The 7,458-nt window shown below is 60.2% G+C and overlaps 1 pseudogene; it reads left to right on the forward strand.

Moving 5' to 3' along the window:
• The first annotated feature begins 46 nt into the window (after positions 1-46).
• LOC130607913 (coiled-coil domain-containing protein 9-like) lies at positions 47-6,595 on the forward strand (annotated as a pseudogene).
• Positions 6,596-7,458: the final 863 nt, after the last annotated feature.

The following is a 7,458-nucleotide window of genomic DNA, read 5'->3' on the forward strand; positions in this document are numbered from 1 at the left end:
CTTTTCCCCCATTGTCCCCCCATCTCCCCCCGTTTCCCCCCCCCAGGACGGGCTCCCAGACAAGAACCCAGTGCGGAATTTCCTGACGATCCGCGCCGCTCGGGGGCCCATCCCAAGATTCCGACCGCCGGGATGGGAGCCGCCGCCACGGCCGCAACTGGGGGGCCCGGACTTCGACAAGGTCAAAACCGGCCTGGACCGGACGTGGCCGAGCCCCGTACGTGGCTCCCCATCCCCATTCATCCCCATTCCGTGGGCTCTTCCCATGGGATCCGAGCCTGTTTTCCCCCCCCCCCCCATCCCCAGGGCCGCCATGGGGGAGCCGGGGACATGACGTTGTCCATGACGGGCCGGGAACGCGCCGAGTACCTGCGCTGGAAGCAGGAACGGGAACGCATCGACCGGGAACGGGTGGCGCGGCACCGCAAGCCCGGCGGGCAATGGCGGCGGGAGTGGGATGCCGAGAAGTCGGAGAGCATGTAGGGAATGGGGTGGGGCTGCGGGCACCCATCTCCCATTGACACCCATGGCCATTGGCACCCATCTCCCATTGGCACCCATGGCCATTGGCACCCATCTCCCAATGGCACCCATGGCCATTGGCACCCATCTCCGATTGGCACCCATCTCCCAATGGCACCCATGGGCATCCATCTCCCATTGGCACCCATGGCCATGGGCATCCATCTCCCATTGACACCCTTGGCCATGGGCATCCATCTCCCAATGGCACCCATGGCCATGGGCATCCATCTCCCATTGGCACCCATGGCCATGGGCATCCATCTCCCATTGACACCCTTGGCCATGGGCATCCATCTCCCATTGGCACCCATGGCCATGGGCATCCATCTGCAATTGGCACCCGTGGCCATCGGCATCTCTCCCATTGGCACCCATGGCCATGGGCATCCATCTCCCATTGGCACCCATGGCCATGGGCATCCATCTCCCATTGGCACCCATGGCCATGGGCATCCATCTGCTATTGGCACCCATGGCCATCGGCATCTCTCCCATTGGCACCCATGGCCATCGGCATCCATCTCCCATTGGCACCCATGGCCATTGGCACCAATCTCCCATTGGCACCCATGGCCATGGGCATCCATCTCCCATTGGCACCCATGGCCATCGGCACCAGTCTCCCATTGGTACCCATGGCCCTTGTCACCCATCTCCCAATGGCACCCTTGGCCATTGGCATCCATCTCCCATTGACACCCATGACCCTTGTCACCTATCTCCCTTTGACACCCATGGCTATCAGCACCCATCTCCCATTGTCACCCATGGCCATTGTCACCCATCTCCCATTGACACCCATAGTCATCAGCACCCATCTCCCATTGGCACCCATGGCCATTGTCACCCGTAGCCACTGGCACCCATTCCCCATTGTCTCCCATTCCCCATTGTCTCCCATTCCCCATTGTCTCCCATTCCCCATTGTCACTGTGTCCTGGTTCAATTCCAGGTTCCTGGAAGGCTCCGCGGCCGCCCCATCCTGGGATTCGGGATCTAGGGATGAGCTCCAGCGCCCAGCACCCAAACCCCCCACCCTGGCTGAATTCCTGCCCCAGCAGAAGCCCCGGGGCCGGGGCCTGGGGGCCAAGTCCTACAGGTCCAGTGGGTCCCAGGGCAGGGAAGGGGGGGGGGATCCATTCCCTATGGAGTCTCCCAGCGGCTGGAATCTCGCCCTGCAGCATGCACGACAACCGATGGGAGGAGAAGGAGCCGGCAGAAGCACCTGCAACCGAGAGCTGGGAGGTGAAGCAATGGGGCTCAGAGCATCCCAGTGCCCCCCATCCCCGTATCCTGGTACCTTGGTACCCCCCCATCCCCGTATCCCGGTGCCCTGGTACCCCCCATCCCTGTATCCTGGTACCCTGCATCCCTGTATCTCGGTGCCGTGGTACCCCCCATCCCTGTATCCTGGTGCCGTGGTACACCCCCATCCCTGTATCCTGGTACCCTGCATCCCTGTATCCCGGTGCCGTGGTACCCCCCATCCCTGTATCCCGGTGCCGTGGTACCCTGCATCCCTGTATCCCGGTGCCCTGGTACCCCCCCATCCCTGTATCCCAGTGCTCTGGTACCCCCCATCCCCGTATCCCAGTGCCCTGGTACCCCCCATCCCTGTATCCCGGTGCCGTGGTGCCCCCCATCCCTAGATCCCAGTGCCCTGGTAGCCCCCATCCCTGTACCCTGATACCCCCAACCCCAGTGTCCCCCATCCTGGTACCCCAATACCCTTCATCCCGGTGCCCCACATCCCAGTATCCTGGTGCTCTGGTAACCCCATCCCTGTACCCTCCTTCCTGGTGTCCCAAACCTCCTATCCCAGTACCTCCATCCCTGTATCCCAGTGTCCCAGCATCCCCCATCCCTGTGTCCTGGTACCCCCCACCCCGATACCCCTCTGATACCCCCCTTTTCGATGCCCATAGACAGAGGAGACACCAACCAGGACCCCCCTGGCCCCCCCCCATTCCCTGAGCCAGGAGGAAGAGGAGGAGGAGGAGGAGGAAGAGCAATGGGAGGATGTGAGCGAAGAGGATGAAGATGAGGAAGATGGCAGCGAGGAGGAAGAGGAAGAGGAGGAGGATGCAGGCACCACAGAGCCACTGAGCAAGGAGGAACCCCCCTCCAGTGCGTCCCTATCCCTAAGGAGGGGGGCACCAGATAAGGGGGGGACAAGGGAGCTTCACCCTGGTTCCCCCCCCCATTCTATAGGGCTGAACCCCCTGGAGCCCCCCCCGAGGGATGAAGCAAGGCCCAATGCGGAGCAGGAGGAGGAGGATGGGATGAGAGGTGCTGGGGGGGGGGGGTGTCCCAGAGATAAAGGGGGACCCCCGGAACTAAATGGGGACCTTGGAGCTAAAGGGGGGACCCTGGTGCTAAAGGGTGGGGGGGGTCCTGAAGCTAAAGGGGGGGTCCTGGAGCCAAAGGGGGGGTCCTGGAGCTAAAGGGGGGCCTTGAAGGTAAACGGGGGTCCTGGAGCTAAAGGGGGGGGACCTGGAGCTAAAGGGGGGCTGGAGCTAAAGGGGGGACCTGGAGCTAAAGGGGGACCTGGAGCTAAAGGGGGGACCTGGAGCCAAAGGGGGGTCCTGGAGCTAAAGGGGGGTCCTGGAGCTAAAGGGGGGACCTGGAGCTAAAGGGGGGGGACCTGGAGCTAAAGGGGGGTCCTGGAGCTAAAGGGGGCCCTGGAGCTAAAGGGGGGTTCAGGAGCTAAAGGGGGGGACCTGGAGCTAAAGGGGGGTTCAGGAGCTAAAGGGGGGTTCAGGAGCTAAAGGGAGGACCTGGAGCTAAAGGGGGGAGCTGGAGCTAAAGGGGGGGACCTGGAGCTAAAGGGGGGACCTGGAGCTAAAGGGGGGACCTGGAGCCAAAGGGGGGTCCTGGAGCTAAAGGGGGGTTCAGGAGCTAAAGGGGGGACCTGGAGCTAAAGGGGGGACCTGGAGCTAAAGGGGGGGCTGGAGCGAAAGGGGGGGACCTGGGGCTAAAGGGGGGACCTGGAGCTAAAGGGGGGTCCTGGAGCCAAAGGGGGTCCTGGAGCTAAGGGGGGTCCTGGAGCTAAAGGGGGGTTCAGGAGCTAAAGGGCGGTCCTGGAGCTAAAGGGGGGACCTGGAGCTAAAGGAGGGCCTGGAGCTAAAGGGGGGTCCTGGAGCTAAAGGAGGGCCTGGAGCTAAAGGGGGGGCCTGGAGCTAAAGGGGGGTTCAGGAGCTAAAGGGGGGGACCTGGAGCTAAAGGGGGGGACCCAGAGCTCAAGGGAGGGACCGGGCTCTGCCGCGGTCTCCATGGCCGGGCTGGGGTGGATCCGGTCCCGATCCCGATCCCGATCCCGGTCCCTTCGCCGTTTCCCTGCCGCAGGCTCCGCGGACGCGGCTCCGGGCTCCGTGGAGATCACGGGCTTCCACCGGGTGCGTTTCCGTAGGCGCTCGTAGCGGGGCCGGGGCTCGCTGCGGCCGCTTCGCCTCCGGCTCCCGGTATTTCCCTGCCTTCCCGGGCTGCTTCCCAAGGGATGGGGATGGGGATGGGAGAAGGGTTGGGAAAGCGGGGCTGGAGCGGGACCGCCCCGCAGCGCCCGTGGGGATGGGGATGGGGTCGGGATCAGCAGCGCCTTCTCATGAGCTTTCTTCTTCTCTTTCTCTTTCCCTTTCTCCTTCTCCTCTTTCCCTTTTTTCTCCTCTTTCCCTTTTTTCTCCTTTTCCCCTTTCCCTTTTCCCTTTCCCTTTTCCCTTTCCCTTTTCCCTTTCCCTTTTCCCTTTCCCTTTTCCCTTTCCCTTTTCCCTTTCCCTTTTCCCTTTCCCTTTTCCCTTTCCCTTTTCCCTTTCCCTTTTCCCTTTCCCTTTTCCCTTTCCCTTTTCCCTTTCCCTTTCCCTTTTCCCTTTCCCTTTTCCCTTTCCCTTTTCCCTTTCCCTTTTCCCTTTCCCTTTTCCCTTTCCCTTTTCCCTTTCCCGTTTCCCTTTCCCTTTTCCCTTTCCCTTTTCCCTTTCCCTTTTCCCTTTCCCTTTTCCTTTTCCCTTTTCCCTTTCCCTTTTCCCTTTTCCCTTTCCCTTTTCCCTTTCCCTTTTCCCTTTCCCTTTTCCCTTTCCCTTTTCCCTTTTTCCCTTCCCCTTTTTCCCTTCCCCTTTTCCCCTTCTTTCCCTTTCTGTTTCCCTTTCCTCTTCCTCTCTTTCCCTTTTCCCTTCTCTTTCCCTTTCTCCTTCTCCTCTTTCCCTTTCTCCTTCCCCTTTTCCTTTCTCTTCCTCTTTCCCCTTCCCCTAACTGCTGTTCTCCCTCCTCTTATTCTTTTTCCCCATCCCTTTCTCATTCCCTCTTACTCCTTTCTCATTCCCATGCCCTCATTCCCTTCCTCTTTCCCTTTTCCCTTCCCCTCTTTCCCTTTCTCCTTTCCCTCTTTCACCTCTTTCCCTTCCTCTTTCCCATTCCCCTTCCCCTCACTTCTGTTCCCCCCCCCCGTTCTTTTTCCCCATCTCTCATTCCCTCTTATTCTTTTCCCCTCTTTCCCTTTCCCCTCCTCCTCTTTCCCTTTCCCTTCTCCCTTTTCTTTCCCTTTCTCTTTCCCTTTCTCCTTCCCCTTTTCCCCTTTCTCCCTTTCTCCTCTTTCCCTTTTCCTTTCCCCTTTTTCCCTTCCTCCTTTCCCTCTTTCCCTTTCCCTTCCTCCTTCTTCCCTGTCCCCATCCCTTCCTTCTTTTTCTCTTCCCTTTTTCCTTTCTCTTTTCCTTTCTTCTTTCCCCCGTTCCCATTCCCCGTCCCCTTTCCCATTCCCATTCCCCATTCCTGTTCCCTTTCCCGTTCCCTTTCCCATTCCCCATTCCCATTCCTGTTCCCGTTCCCATTCCCCATTCCCGTTCCCATTCCCCCCTCACTCCCGCTCTCCCCCCAGGACCACCGCTCTCTCCCACCCTGATCCCGACCGCACCAGGACCTTGGGAGCCGCTGGAAGCACCGGGAAGGGGGGAAAAGCCCCCCCCCCCCCCCCCCCCCGCATCCCTTGGGAAGCGCCGGCGCTCGGGGGGGGGGGGGGGGGCCGATCCTGGAGCCGGGTCTGGGGGGGGGGGGGGAACCCCGGGTGTTTGTTAATAAACATCTGCAACGGCTCCGGGCTGGAGCTGGGATCCCGGGATCCCGATGGTGAGCCTGGGATCCCGACACTGATCCCGAGCATCCCGATATTGATCCGGGCATCCTGACACTGATCCAGGATCCTGGCATTGATCTAGCATCCTGACACTGATCTGGGGATCCCGACACTGATCCTGAGCATCCCGACATTGATCCAGGATCCTGACACTGATCTGGGGATCCCGACACTGATCCCGAGCATCCCGATATTGATCCGGGCATCCTGACACTGATCCAGCATCCTGACACTGATCTGGGGATCCCGACACTGATCCCGAGCATCCCGATATTGATCCGGGCATCCTGACATTGATCCAGGATCCTGGCATTGATCCAGGATCCTGACACTGATCTGGGGATCCTGACACTGATCTGGGGATCCCGACATTGATCCCGAGCATCCCAACATTGATCCGGGCATCCTGACACTGATCCAGGATCCTGACACTGATCTGGGGATCCCGACATTGATCCCGAGCATCCCGACATTGATCCGGGCATCCTGACACTGATCCAGGATCCCGACACTGATCCCGAGCATCCCAACATTGATCCGGGGATCCAGACATTGATCCCGGGCATCCTGACACTGATCTGGGCATCCCGACATTGATCCGGGGATCCGGACAGTGATCCATGATCCTGACATTGATCCAGGATCCCGACATTGATCTGGGCATCCCGACATTGATCCGGGGATCCCGACATTAATCCAGGATCCTGACACTGATCTGGGGATCCCGACATTGATCCAGGATCCTGACACTGATCTGGGGATCCCGACATTGATCCAGGATCCTGACACTGATCTGGGGATCCCGACATTGATCCAGGTTCCTGACACTAATCCAGGGATCCCGACATTGATCCGGGCATCCTGACACTGATCCCGGGATCCGATGGTGAGCCTGGGATCCTGACATTGATCCCGAGCATCCCGACATTGATCCAGGCATCCCGACATTGATCTGGGAATCCTGACACTGATCCAGGGATGCTGACATTGATCCCGGATCCTGGCATTGATCCCGGGGATCCCGACATTGATCCTGAGCATCCTGACACTGATCCGGGGATCCCAACATTGATCCCGGGATCCTGACATTGATCCAGGCGTCCCCACACTGATCCAGGGAACCCCCTTTAGCCCCTGGGGTCCCCCTTAAACCCCTGGGTCCCCTCTTTAGTTCTGGGTCCCCCTTTAACCCCTGGGTCCTCCTTTAACCCCAGGGTCCCCCTTTTAACCCCTGGGTCCCCCTTTAACCCCTGGGCCCCCTTTTACACCCTGGTCCCCACTTTAGCCCCAGGGTCCCCCCTTTAACCCCTGGGTCCCCCTTTAGCCTCAGGGTCCCCCCTTTAACCCCTGGGTCCCCCTTTAGCCTCAGGGTCCCCCTTTTATCCCTGGGCCCCCTTTAACCCCTGGGTCCCCCCTTTAGCCTCAGGGTCCCCCTTTAACCCCTGGGTCCCCCTTTAACCCCTGGGTCCCCACTTTTACCCCCTGGTCCCCACTTTAGCCCCAGGGTCCCCCCTTTAACCCCTGGGTCCCCCTTTAGCCTCAGGGTCCCCCTTTAACCCCTGGGTCCCCCTTTTAGCCCCTGGTCCCCCCTTAACCCCAGGGTCCCCCGTTTGCTCCTGGGGTCCCCCTTTAACCCCTTGGTCCCCCCTTAACCCCAGGGTCCCCCCTTTGCTCCTGGGGTCCCCCTCTTGTCCATGCCTGGGAAACCGGGGGGGGATCCCACTAATAGAAAGCTCCCTGTTGGGGGGGGGGGGGGGGGCATGCTCCTGGGTTTTGGGGTGAAAAGAGGAGTTTGGGGGCTCTAAAAGAGGGGG

The sequence above is a fragment of the Pezoporus wallicus genome, unplaced genomic scaffold (genome assembly GCF_028554395.1).
Source record: "Pezoporus wallicus isolate ANWC-B61680 ecotype Strahan unplaced genomic scaffold, APGP_CSIRO_Pwel_v1 contig_9471, whole genome shotgun sequence".
Lineage (NCBI taxonomy): Eukaryota > Metazoa > Chordata > Aves > Psittaciformes > Psittacidae > Pezoporus > Pezoporus wallicus.